Raw genomic sequence first — 13,860 nt, 5'->3', positions numbered from 1 at the left:
ACGGTACTAGGACACCATGACAAATTCCTGCTAGCGTGGCTTCCCTTACACACCTACATGGGACTTCTGACATTAGCATCCCACAGCAGAGCCCTCATTAGTGTCTGGACAGGACTTGTCTACACAATACCTTCTGGCCAGACACCAGCAACTCTGCCCAGGAAGACACACTGCAGGTCCTGTCCACCCCATGAGTCTGTCCTGTCTCTGGACTTCCCTACAGGTATGGATCATACTTCCCAACAGGAGTGCTGAATACTCACCCACTGGTGATCTGCTGAGCTAAAGGCACCTTCCAGCATCTCCAGCAGACATGGATGATTGCCATGGCAGTCTTGGTCTTTTTTTCTCCTGGAGGAGACTGCAGTGAGCCATCTTCCTTCTTTACATCACCACGGACTGCAACTACGCTGTTGACTCCCACTTTGGTTCTACACTTGCCCTTCCATCAAAGGCGGGGGAGGAATCCTTTCCCAAAGAGTTTGTGGGTCTTTTGGGTGCTCTCATCCTTTTTGGTGTTGTCTGAGGCATTCCTTCAGCTACTGCAAACCATCCTCAGAGTCCTTTTGCCTGCTTCTCGAGCACATGCACTTGATGGGAGTTCAGCACACATTTAATGCAACCTGTTTCCCCCAGGACTGTTATAAACCATGCCTTTCCCATAGACACTCCTCCACACGCAGAGCTCTGTTATCCCTGCAGCAGGAATGTGCTCACCACGGGAAGCCCTGAGGTTTACCTGATTACCCTTAACTACCTGTGGCTTTTCACTTGCATTTAATACTGCTGTTTCACACAGCACACTAGCCTGTGCACCCATATCCAATTTAATAAGCATCCCATTGCAGTCGGCTCACCAGTCTAGTGGTGGAGCAGATCAGCTAACAAATGCCTAATGACAGCAGTGAGAAGCAATGTGTTCACTAGCAGTGATTGATTAACAAATTGGCAAGTAGGAGTGGCTTGTGGCAGATGCCAACAGCATCCCAGAGCTGAAACGAGGCCATGGAAAGACCCAAATCAGTGCTATTTCAGTTTCTGAGGAATATCTAGATCATGATCTGGTCCTTTTCATCACTAGTCAGTGCCTGGCAGGAGGGTAAAACCAATAAAATTTCAAATAGTCAGTAGGCAGCAAAGGAGCCCAGGTCCTGTTGGTGTTCACCTTGTCCTAAAATACCTAATGGTTTGGCTGAACATACTCCAAGTGTTTGTCCATGATGGCGCAAGACCAACAACAAAATTGTCTTTCCTGGTGGACTGCTGGGATCTCCCAGCCTGTGGTCCCTTCCAGGGCTGGGAATGTAGTCACTCTGTTTCCCAGCTGAAAATAAGACCATAACCCAACCTTTGCACTGCAGGAATTGAGTCTTCTGAATATAATTTAGTACGTTTGCATAAAGCTTGTCTTTGCATCTTTTGTGAGACTGACCATGGAGCTGAGGATGCCACACACCAGCTGTTGCATGTAAGAGACCTGCCTTTTGCAGCACTGAAACAAGGAGCCCAGTGACAGAGCCCCAGGGCTGAGGAGCAGGGATCGAGCTGCTGCCTCAGGAATTCCCCCTTCATTTCAATGAAATAAAGTGATCTTTCTTGCTGCCTGTCCTACCATCCAGCTGCCTTCACGCCTTCATCAGTGGTTCATCTTGGTGAGAGTTCCTGCCTGTCCAGAAGGTCTGTCCACCCATCACTACCTCAGGATGAGACACAGCACACAACTCTATCACTGTCCAAATGCTATTTTCTTCTAGTATTCATTGCCATACATATTTGCTTCCAAAGATGTAGGACAGACATAAACCTATGATTTATTCTGGCATTAACACTGTGCTACCTCCATGGAGCACAGAAGTGGAAGGGACCTCCTGGGTCATCAAGTTTCTCTGCCTGTCGTCACTAGTAACCACATCACTAGATCAATTAGGAGATGTTTGATGGGCCTATCACAGCTAATGTGCTCCTCAATCTGGCAGAAGAATAACAGGATCAGAAGGCTAGACGCCACAACTAAAGCAACATCAGGCTGGAAACAAGGGATGGCCATTTAACAGTGCCCAAGTGGTGCCTGGGTCTGTGCAGGGGAAGAGCTTTCCAGAGCATCCCACGTCACCAGGAAATCTTCAGTTTAGTCTGAATGTTTTGCAAAGGCAATTTTATCTGGTGTGTTTCTGCCCCAAATCCCTGAGTCTCTGGGAATCTCTGGACTGCTGCTACGTGGTTTGTGAGAGGTAACAAAGAAAAGCAGTTTCTACCAGCTATGTAATGATACACTTACTGGGAAATTGTTTCTAAGGAACTGCACCTTCCATGGGAGACATGCAGAGAAATACACCTGTCACTGGGTTTACAAAAGCAAGCAGTTAAATTGATTATTTGTTTTTAAGGTATGGCATCAAATAAAATAAAAAAATACCATATCCACATGCCCTAGGCTTTTTTCCACACGCTTTTGAAGATGCTCTCCTAGAGATTAGACTGACATCTAAGATAATTAGCACATCTTCAGGCTGAAAACTTAATTAATAACCAAAAATAAGTCTCTCATATTTACTAGGAAACCTGGGCAACTTTTGTTGTAATATTTTCTCCTAGCTGAACACATAAACACCACACCGTGGTTATAGCAGTGCTAGTACCCACTTTCTGTTCACTATCAATTCTGGAAAACAAAACAAAAAACCCTAAATTGAGGGGAGTTAAATTTTCAGGCCAAATAAGATGTTTTGCTTCATTCTTGAGCTTTTCTACACTCCCCATTTCACATAAAATCAAAACATCTCACTTTTAAATTGTACAAATCACTACAACAATGACCCCAAGTCACTGCAACATCCCAGACACATTCAACATGAACACTTGCATCGCATGGGGTTATGCTTCAGGCTTGTGTGGGATCCTTAGACTATGGGATTTAGTGGAATTTCCCAGAATTCACAAGGGATCCTGAATTTTTGGTGAGAATGTAATGGAGGGGATTTTGAATCACTAAGTGAAAGGACATGAATTCGCCTTGCCACTGAGCAACAGGACAAACAGTGAAGTTTTACTCAGGAATGCAAGACATCCCTATGGCTTCTTGCTGGATATTTGTAGGATCACTCAAAAAGCAACAGCTTGAGAAGGTGCAGAAATCCTATAACAAGATTATACCCTCCCCCCATTTACACCAGATTGGGGGAGAATAATTTTACTACTAATTCTACCTGTTTAGTGGATTTCTGAAGACCCTTTTCAGATGATCAACTCATTCAGTCTATCTTAATAGGCCTGAGCGGAGGATCCATGCTGAGGATTGGAGCTGCATTAGGCTTGTTGCACCACACAGCCGGACAGCTTTGTGTGTGCACATTAGGGCTGGTTGTGGGCAGATCACTCAGGTCTGCACACTGCAAAGGATAACCATGGACCTCAAAGTGCCAAGGCTTACAGCAAGAAAAGCCAAACTGGAGGTCTTCTGGGATCAGAGAGATAGCAGTGACACATTCAGGAACATCATGGAGCGCTCATGCAGACCAGCAGCTTCAAAAAAAAAAAAAACTATCAGAGGGAGGTGTATTCTTTTATACTAAGGATATCCCTCTGGAAACAGTGAATTCTCTCAATAGGATGAAAAAGGTCAGTGCAATGGAAGCAGACAGCTGAGGACCAGAACATCAATTGCTTGCTGGATGCTAACAGGGTGGTCTCACATCTGGACTGTCCCCTACTCTGAGCTGGGGAAGAACTCATGGTGTGGTCCACATGGCCACCGCCAATGCAGGATGGAGAGAACAATCTTGAAGGCAAGATTTAGCTAGTAGCTACCAGGCTAAAGGCCAGGACCAACTCAGTAACATGCTCAGAAGTGCTTCCCCCAGTGCCCTATAATGAAATCCAGAGTCACTGCAAGGTTCGGATTATAGTACCTTGAAGACAGGCTTGAGTAGGGAGAGTCTATACAGTAAAGATCAAAATACTAAACCCAAATGAAAATGTATCGAGGCTACTGGCATGTAAAGGTGTTAAACCAAATACTGTGGGAAAGCCAATAGTTTGACAAGACATGTGGTTTGGGAAAATGCAGTCTCCAGTGGAGAAGTCATGAAAAATTTGTAGCCTGGAATAAAAGGATAGAAGAAAAAAAAAAACACCAGTCAGGGAGGAAACAGCAGACTGCAGCCCCAGCAGACATCCCTCTCAGGCCTGCACAGAGAGGGAACAGAACAAGACACTACGTATGCATTTCTATCCAAGCACCAAGGGTCTAAAAAGCAAGGTGAGCGAACAGCTGTGTCCTGGTTTCAGAAGGGGCTATTAACATAACCAGCACCTCAGAAACCTGGTGGAGGGAAGATAAGCAGCAGGACATGCTAATGAGTGGGTACAAATTACACAGGAATGAGAGTAGGCTGTGCAGGTGGAAAAGCTGAGCATCAAGGGTCTGAGCATTAAGGCATACATTAAGGAGAACTTATCAAAGAGCACAACCAAGTTAACTGTATCAACAAGCGCCACAGAGTCCCCAGGATTGCAGTCCCATGCCCAGGCATTACTGTGTTCTAGACTTACTCCATCATCTACCCATTCAGAATAGGGCAACAACTGCAAAACCTAAGGGAGATGAGTGAGGCTGTGATGGATATGATAGGACACAAACACAAACAACAGAAGACATCCACCTCCCAGTACAGATGGGATAACTGACAGGAGGCAAGATGTCTGCATTTAAGATGGGAAGCTACTGCTCCCTCCCAGCAGCAATTTATGACCTCTGATGCAGAGACCTGCTTCTTCAGCAAGCCCTGAGCAGCACCCGGGAGCTAGTGGGTTTGATTTCAAGTATATTGCCAGTGGCTCTTTGCCACCTAAAAACTGACAATCTTGAAGGTAGCCTTGCAAACCTGCTACTGTAAGTCTGACTTGAAGCAGGAGCTGCCTAAAAACAGATACACTCATTCAAAGAAAATTAAAAAGGAAAAGCCAGCAAGGAAAAACACACCCAGGAGGTGGGAAAACCATTTGAAGAAGTCGTTAGAGTAAACATGCATCTCTTAAGGGGAAAAAATTACAAATAAAAGCTAGCATGCTTAACAAAGTGGAACAATTAACAGTAAAATGAGGCTTCCTAAGTAGAAGCACTGTCCAAATAATGAAAATGTAAAACCAAGTCTAAAACGTAAGATCTGCAACTGTGCCAAAATAAACCAAATATTCTAAGCAGAATATTCCAAGTCACAGGTACTAATAACAACACACTTTGAAGAGTCCATGATCACAGGGCTAAAGGAGCCTCCAAGGAAGATAACACCATAGTAGAGAAGCTAAATTAACTCTTATTCACAATAAGCTGATAAATCCTGGTAACGGAGTCAGTCAGAGATTAAACCCCCCCGCACTGAAGGGGCTCAAGCATGCAATCACCCAGCTCAATACTGCACTTTTGGGGGAAGGGAGGAAATCTCATATAAATAGAATAACGAAGTACAGAGAGAGAAATGACAGGCTGGGGAAGACTCATCATGGGTTTGGGGGAGGCAAATCCTGTCTCATCAGTCCATTTGAGTCCCCCCAGGTGTGGGCAAGCAATGGTGCTGCTTGACACAATGAACTTTTGTTTCTAATGAACCAGTTTCAAGATCCTTCCTCTAAAGGCTTCTGAAGAATGCAAGGTACCATAAAGTAAAGCAGCAGCTCCTTTGAGTTAAAAATGGCTAAAAATGAAAACAGTAATAAGAGGTCAGCTCTCCCAGTGGAGGTGAGACCCAACAGGAATCTCTGCAGCTCAGCTTTTTATAAATTACTCTGAAAAAATCAATTAGCAAAGGGACAAATGGAATGAATCAGGAGAGTTCAAAGCTTCAAGTCAACTGAGAGAAAAGCACAAGTCACTCATGACACAGTGGCTGGACAAGAAAGTGGCAGACAAATTTCAGCATTGAAAAATATAGATGGGAAAAAGCCAGCTATGCTATACCTGCACATTACAGCTCTGCATTAGCAACCACTGTCAGGGGGCGTATTATGGAGACATTGTGGGTAAGGTCACAAATAAATGTCATTTCATTGTTGAGCAGCAATCAGAAAGGTTTAGCACCTGATAGGAAGTGTTAAGAAAGAGAGGGGATAAAAACAAATTATTTCTGTCATGCTGCTGTTCGACTGCTGGGTCTGCTCAGCTGCAGCATTCTGCACAGTTCTGACACCGTGGCCTTCCTCATCATCATCGTAACAGGGATGTAGAGAGCTAGAAAGGGCACAGAGAGCCTCTCTCCTGGCCACAGAGAAAGGCAGAACTAGGACAGGCTTTTGTCTAAACTCACAGCAGCTCCTACAGTGGAAAACAGGCTACAGAGGGGGCTATGGTTCAACAGAGTCCACAAAATCACGAGTGACCCAGAGAAAAATGAACAGTAGATGTTGTTCAGGATTACTCATAGCACTAGAATTTAGGGATACTAAATAAATTATCATATAGTAGGCTTAAACAAACAAAAGGAAGTTTTCTTTTTTCCCCTCCCCATACAATCTAATTGCATTGTGGAACTCATTGCCCCAGGATGTTGTGGATGCCAAACGCAAAGGGAGTCAAAAGTCAATTAAACAAATTCACAGACTGGTCCATCAGTGGCTATTAAACATGATGACGGAGATGCAGCCTCTGGCTGGCAAGTCCCTAAGCCACACGAAGCTTTATCACAGGAAAGATTACTCTGTGCTTGCCCTGTTTATTCCCCTCGGCATCCACAGCCAACCTTGGGCAGATCCAGGGCCCAAGTAGAGGAGTTATCCCAAGCTGGTGCAGACTCTCAGAGCTGACGTGGACATTCTCAGGTCTCAGAACATGGCAGTTCTGGTCTAGAGATCTGGACTGCCTATTTGTCCCTGTCCTGAAGTGACACTAAACCTTCTGAAAATAAGATAGATCGCCAACATCTTGGACTAAAAATTTGGGCTTTAAACCTCAGGAGATTCCTAGGACTTGAAATCCAAAATCACACCCAGATGTCAGTCCTTTGTTTGGATGTCATGATTTATATTCTGAGTGACACTTCCTCTTCTGTCTCCCTAACAATGACAATACAAAGAGCTATAAACAAATCCTGGCTCCAGATGTTCTTTTGCCCTCATTAGCGACCAGCTTGGCTAATGCTATTTCATCAGCCCTTTGTTTCAGGGTGGCAAGCCAACATCAGCAAGTCGAGGACACTTTGATGGGCTCCCCCCTCTTGGGATGTGACAAATTCCCAGGACACTCCTGCCCAACACTCACTACAATAACAAGCATGGGGCTGAGTTACTGCCCTCGACAATGTTTGGTACGTGGAAAAACTTGTGTTTGCTAATTACCATGATTGCTCCATAAAAATCCCCCTCGGGCAGCCGCGTGCAATCCCGGTGAGCCGCAGCCCTGCCCCTCGGCAGCCCGCGGCAGCAACCCAGGTGGAGACGACGTTTCCTCTCTTTGAAGAGCCTCCCCAGCGTTGGAGGTGTCCCACCCACTCGCCAGATCTATTCCTAGACATATCGGTTTCTATTTATTTTCCCACTGACTGTTACGCTGGTGCAAAGAAACAAGGTGGAGAATCAGTCAGACCAGACACATAAGTAGGCTACAAAACAAAGGTTTTCCTCTCCCTTTGAAGCCTACTATCCATTATTTTTGATAAGAGGTGCAGCAGATTTATTTCCCTGGTTTGAGCACTCCTAAGCCTCTTTACTAAGCCTGGCAGCGAGAGCCTCAAAGCAGATGCCAAACCCTGCAATCTTTTTATGTGTGGTAGAAATAATCCCTCTGCTCGGTGCCTGGGAGAGCTGAACCCTGACATTCAGGCGAGCTGCTGATGGACTGGCACTCGGGAGCTGAGGCAGAGCCAGCAGCAGGGTCTCTCTTCCCCTCAGAGCCCCTTCGCTCTGCCGCAGCCAACAACCACAAGTTTTGCTTTTATCTGAGCTCCAGCCTTGTGCCAAGGTGGGAAAGAGGTACACACATCTGATCCCACAGCCCATCAGATCTCCTTGTGCCAGGTCTCTGCGGGGAAATTTGGGTACTTTCCTCCCTGCAAGAGATCCTTTACTCTTCCTCTTCCTGCAATTTCACTTCCATCTTTAGTAGCTTTATGAACTGAACTGTGGAACCCAAAGAAACGCTTCTAAAAGGGCGACACAGCTCCCAAAGCCACCCATGCTTCCTGATCAATGTGGGCCAAGCTCACCAGGTCCTTTTGGCTGGCTGGCTGCCTTGAACTGATGAAATCAAACTTCGTGAGTCACACCACCATAACCAAATATTCCCAGTACCAGGGTAACTGCAGACATTTTGAACCAGAACAAGCTGCAGGGACAGAGAAAAGCTAATCATAAAAGGAGTAAATCAAGGGGAAATACTTTGCACTTCACTTTTGGCAGGGAGGGACTGATCAACTTTTACTGTGGAGGAATAAGGAAGAGTGAGAGAGGGAAGATCCACTTTCACCTCACTCCCAGGATGCCCAAGGACTTTCACATCCCTGCACAGAGAACAGCTGCTGTAAGTCTTTACATCTCATAATGATAGATTCCTTGTTTAAAAATAAATCGGTGCAGCCTGGGATGAATGCCAACACATTTCCCCCAGTTTTCCCACGTCCTACATTTTAAAGGCAGCTGATGAGCTCCATCCTTGCTTATTCCTCATCCTTCCTTTAATAACTCCCTATGTTCCCGTTAAAACCAGTGCATTGCCCTCCTCACCTTTAAGTTTCCCCAGAACTGCAACCCCCTGCTTTAGCTGCTCTTGTTCAGTTTTGCATCATGTTGTGCTACTGCTTCAACAGCACTAGCAATCTTTGAAGTTCTTTTTGGTAACTTCTTCCACAGACATCACCATTGAACCCTTTGTGCACCAGGTCTAAAAAACCACCTCTACTGAGTTTATCCATCGCCAAAAATACAGACAAATTAATAGTTCAGGGCCAGCTGGAACCAACACTTATTGTTCATATATTGATCTTGACCTTCCAGGTTGATATCATTCCCTAAAACTTATAAAGAGGGACCCAAGGTTTGCAAACAAGGCGCTCAAACACACCATGTTGTGCAACATGCAGGCTATCAAACCTGGAATCTCATTACACCCTCTGCCTCCCACTCTGGGTTGTGTTCCCTTGTTACATCTTGTTTCAAATTAGACTGAAAGCTCGTCACGCCAGCGGCAGTGGCTCCCTGTGGCACCACTGCAGCAAATCAGATTAATAAGCAAGACTAAAAACAGCTCTCAAAAGCATCAAAAAACAAAGAGGAAACCAAAGAGATGTGGTCAAGTCCATGGCCCTGCCCTGAATAAAGAAAAACTCTCAAGATGCTTGAATAACTTAAGGACATCCGTGAATTTGACTTTTCTATCATGAGCCTCATTTTTCACTTCTAGCCTCAGCACTTCACAAATTAAGGGAACCTAAGTGAAAAGATGCTTTGCACAGTCTGAGATTTTTTTATGTTGTGTTTCATCAGCACAGCTTAAAGATTTAACTAGTCCATTCAAACTGGGTCATTTGTGTTGTAGACAACAGGGCACACTCAGCAAGCAGGGGATATAAGGATTTTAGTGGCATGAAAATAAGCAACTTGTCCTTTTTCAGCAGACTGCTCTCTCCTAGCCCAGAATATCACACCCTCCAAAACATGGTTTTGCCACTGCCTTACTCCCCTGACTTCTGTTTTAGGGCTTACCTTTGGAATTCAGCTATCCCTCCCAAAATAACGGCTGGTCAGGGAGGTGCTCTCTAATCAGCTTTCCACCCAACTGCACCCAGAGCTCCAGGTGCTGCCCTTCCATTAGGGCATACAAAGACCTGCCATTGATGTAACTGGCCATCACCTCCTAGGGGCTTTACCCCAACCAAATAATTTTTCCAATAGCCTGGAGAAGCTGACATGGGAGCAGCATCTGCTGTTTACCAGCTGGGCTGTGGAGAAAGGAAAGAGTTGCCACTGGCCATCAAATGCTCCCCTGGAGCTGAGCCTGAGGTTCAGTCCACTGTCCCCCATCATCTCCCTAAACACACATTCATTTGCTGCCAGAGTCCACAATAACAGCACTAAGGTTTGGGAGGCAAGGGAGAACTTGCATCACACAGCTATTTCACCCTGCTGCAGAACAGGCAGTTTCATCCCTCTCCAGTGGACACGATTTCTGTAACAAGCAGCTTTTAGTGATAGAAATTTCCAGCCCAAAAAGTATAACCCTAATTGTTCAGGTGCACAACAGCAGATGAGATGTCACTGCTTCCTAGGCAGCCTGAACTCCTTTCTCCCCCACCACCCTCCCTAAGAGCATCATCTCTGCAGGTCCACCTCTCCCAGGACTAGCACACGACCACTGGATTTTGATTCTACAGGGCCTGCTGACACCAAAAATAAACCCCAAGAAGTGTTTCTGTTGATTTTCTCTAATTGGGCATAGCGGGACTGCCCTAAAGGCACTGCCAGTTTCAGAGCAGCTTATCCTTGGACAGCATTGCTGACACTGGCATCACAGACCTCCAGATAAGATGGCTTTCTGGGTTACAGAGGGAGCATGCAGTGCCCACACCGGTCAGCACACTTACTCACAGAAGACAACAGCACTGGAAAGCAAAGCTGTAATTCCATGGGAAATCACCAATTTCAAATAAGATTAAGTTTTGCTCTTTTAATCATCCTGCATCCAAACGGTGCTCAGGACAAGAGGACTCACAGGCGAAGCTTTAACCTCCCCCTCTTACCCTGTGCTTGCAGCAGGAGTTACAGACCCACAAATGAGACCACTGTATTTGCATACCATTAAACTCGGCACCACAGTTTTCCTGCTGGGAGGAAGGTTCTTCTGGCTGGGTGGGGTAGGGCTGTCCAGGAACAAAACCCTTTTCTACAGAAAAGTAGGAAGAACTTAGTTATTTCCTGCCTCATCCCAGAGCTTTGGAGTGAAGGCATTTACGGCAACAGCAAACAAGTGCTCAGCAGCACTGCAGTGATGTGGTTTAACCAAAAAAAAAAGAAGAAAAAAAAAAACAAACAACCCTTTCTTGAGCATGCAGCTAAGCAGGCCCCAGGCAGTAATGGCTACATGATGAATAATAAACCCATCTGAAGCAAGAAGCATGAGTCAACCCAGATGAAGAGTTCCTCATAGCTCTCCCCCTCCCCCCGCCTTTGGCTGTTCCTTGGAAAACCCATATGCATTAGGAGGGTGTCCATAAAACAAACATTTGGCTCCTTTCTTGAAGAAACCTTGGAGAGCCCAAAACTGGCTGTGTGGGCTGAGTCCTCAGCAGGGTACAGTAACCAAAGCAAAAAGAAACCTCCTCAGGGCCTGTTATAGCATTTGGGATGAAGGAAGTGGAGCAGAAATCTTTGTAGAAGAGCTATTTACATCTGCTTGACCCTTGTAAAACAGGTCCCCAGGCTCTTCTCCACCTGGAGGCATTTGGATGACAGGCTGCTGCCACAGCAGTTTTACCCTTCCCAGAGGAAAGGAGTGGTGCAGAGCAACCACAGGTAACCACCAAGCAGCCAAGAATCGGGTGCAGGCAGAGTGATCCCACCTGCTTTGGAAGGCAGGAAGGTGACCACAACAGGCTCCCTGCAAGGACCATGGTGCTGTCTGCAGTGCCGCCTCTTGGCTCACAGCCCCACATTAGCAGGAGAAGACAATGAAAGTGAAAGATACCTGCACCCTCCTCCAGACTCCACCTTGCCACCCCAGCCTTCTCCGACAGGCTGCTCCTCCCTAGGATGCTACTTATCCTCTCCCACTCAAATCCCTTGATCTGCTTGCCAAAGCCCAGCCTGTTCCAGGAGGGTCTGGCTGCCCAGATACTGCCAATTACTGCAGGGCTGAAGCTCACCTCTGGGCTACCACAAGACTGGGTAGCTCTAGGTCTGGTCTTCCCTTGCTTTGTTCCAACTGCCCATTGGAGGTCCACAGGTTCACCCATCCCACTACCACATGTTGGCCCCAGGCTTTGGCAAGTCAATCCCATGAGGTACAGAGAAGGAGGATCCCATGTACTAAGATCAAGAATCCAAACCAAACACTTCTGCTGTTGCTGAAACAGGTGTGGACACACATAAGCGACCAACCCATCCAGCAGCAAGGCACAGGTCTGAGCAGCTCCCGCTGCTGGTTAGTCAGCTCACACAGCTGACTACCCCAGCCTTCCTTACCCAGAGGCCAGCACCATCTCCAGTTCTCCCTGCATCACAAAAGGGACAAAAACCAGAAGAACTGTGGAGGTGTTCTTCTTGCTAGGGACTGTGAACAGTGGAGAAATGGGATGACAGAGGCCAGACTTGCACAGTCCTACATCCAGCAGACCCAGTAGCTTTGTGCCATGGGAGGTAGACAACACAGTCCACAAGAGGTAGCAGATAAATTCTGACCCACCTCCACATGGTCTGTCCTTCCAGAAGGAAAGTTTCAAGTCTGGTCTCATTCAGGACATCACTGGGTATGACAGCCAGCTCTGCTGCTGGCTTCTGTCACTGCTCCTCATCCTGCAGCACAAAATCTTGCCCTATCCACTACTTCAGGAAGAGAGAAAATGGTTTTTGACCTCTCTTCTTCCACTGTATATTCTCTGCAGTACATGGACAACACAGCACAATGTGTGGCACGCAGAAGGCTTGTCCTAAGGGCTGGCACACAGACCCCAGGAGTGCTCTGCCCCAAACCCAGATCATTGGCTGCTCTACAGCAGCTCCCCTTTCACTGGGGACAGGACATCCCATTGTGTCTGGAGGCCCTCACCAGGCTCATCCCCCAGCATGTGCCCAGTTCCATGAGCAGCCACGCAAACATTGCTGCCTCCTTCTTCAGCCTGTTGAGCAACCACCAGTGGGTGGACACACACCCAGGCTAAACACAGCTCCAGTACCACCGCCCCCACCTGCCATGGCTTATACCCAGGTCGCCAAACACATTCTTGCTTTGGGTGCACTAGTTCTCACGCTCCTCCCCGGGAGGGAGCCCACGTTGCTCAACCCTGTTTTAGCTCCAATGTCCCCTACGCTGAACCCAGAACCAGATTTCACTCCTCACAAAAAGGTGCTGGCCCTCCTTGCCCACACAAGCTCTGTCCCAAGGACAAGGAGGACGCAATGCTGCCACCATCACCATCAGAGGTGGCCTGCACAGCCAGTTGGGCTTCAGCATGGCCATCCGTCCTCACAAGCAGGCTGGCCCAGGACTTAATGGGGAGGGAAAGGTCTCAGTGTCGCAATTGCCATTCTCTCTAATCCCCATGTTTGAGTACCTCAGAGCACAGGTCAACCCAAGAGGCACCTGACATCTGAAGGACAGGGGGTTTAAGGCTCTCAATGCCTCCTCAGCACAGCCTTTACCTCCACATGACACATCCAGCTTTTGCAATCCGGGTTAGCACTCATCTGTCCTATTTCAACTTCAAAGCACTTCACAAACATTAACCAATTAATCCTCTCACCACCCTCAGAGGGAGGTGAGCATCTTTATTTTTATCCATTTCCCCATCAGTGAGAAGGAGAGAGTTAAGTGCCTCTCCCAAGGCCATCCCTAGCTGACTCCCAGCTGACTGCACTTGACTCCCAGCCCCAGGCTGGGGCTATCAGGGGAGCCACACACACAGCACACCTCAGACAGCAGAAATGCTGCAGAAACAGTCACAGCTGCCTCAGTAGAGCTGTCACCAAGCACCTTTGTTTTCCTTTGTGCCCCGTATGACTTGGTTTCTTGAGCACTTTCTGTTCATCATCAGTCAATGACCTGGAAGGAAAACGATCCAAGAAAAGGGAGACAGAGCAGACCACATACACACAGCCACCAGGACCAGCTATAGAGCCAGGGGCACATACAAGAAGTATTTTTATCAGGTCCATTTAAAA

The 13,860-nt window shown here is 46.9% G+C and overlaps 1 protein-coding gene across 1 annotated transcript in view; it reads right to left on the bottom strand.

Annotated features, from left to right (window-relative positions):
• Window positions 1–13,860, bottom strand: part of LOC106891304 (serine protease inhibitor Kazal-type 5-like) — a 130,801-nt gene that overhangs the window by 34,211 nt on the left and 82,730 nt on the right. The window lies entirely within an intron of this gene.

Source organism: Calidris pugnax, unplaced genomic scaffold (genome assembly GCF_001431845.1).
Source record: "Calidris pugnax isolate Ruff unplaced genomic scaffold, ASM143184v1 scaffold27, whole genome shotgun sequence".
NCBI lineage: Eukaryota > Metazoa > Chordata > Aves > Charadriiformes > Scolopacidae > Calidris > Calidris pugnax.
This window is presented reverse-complemented; position numbering and strand designations above follow the sequence as displayed.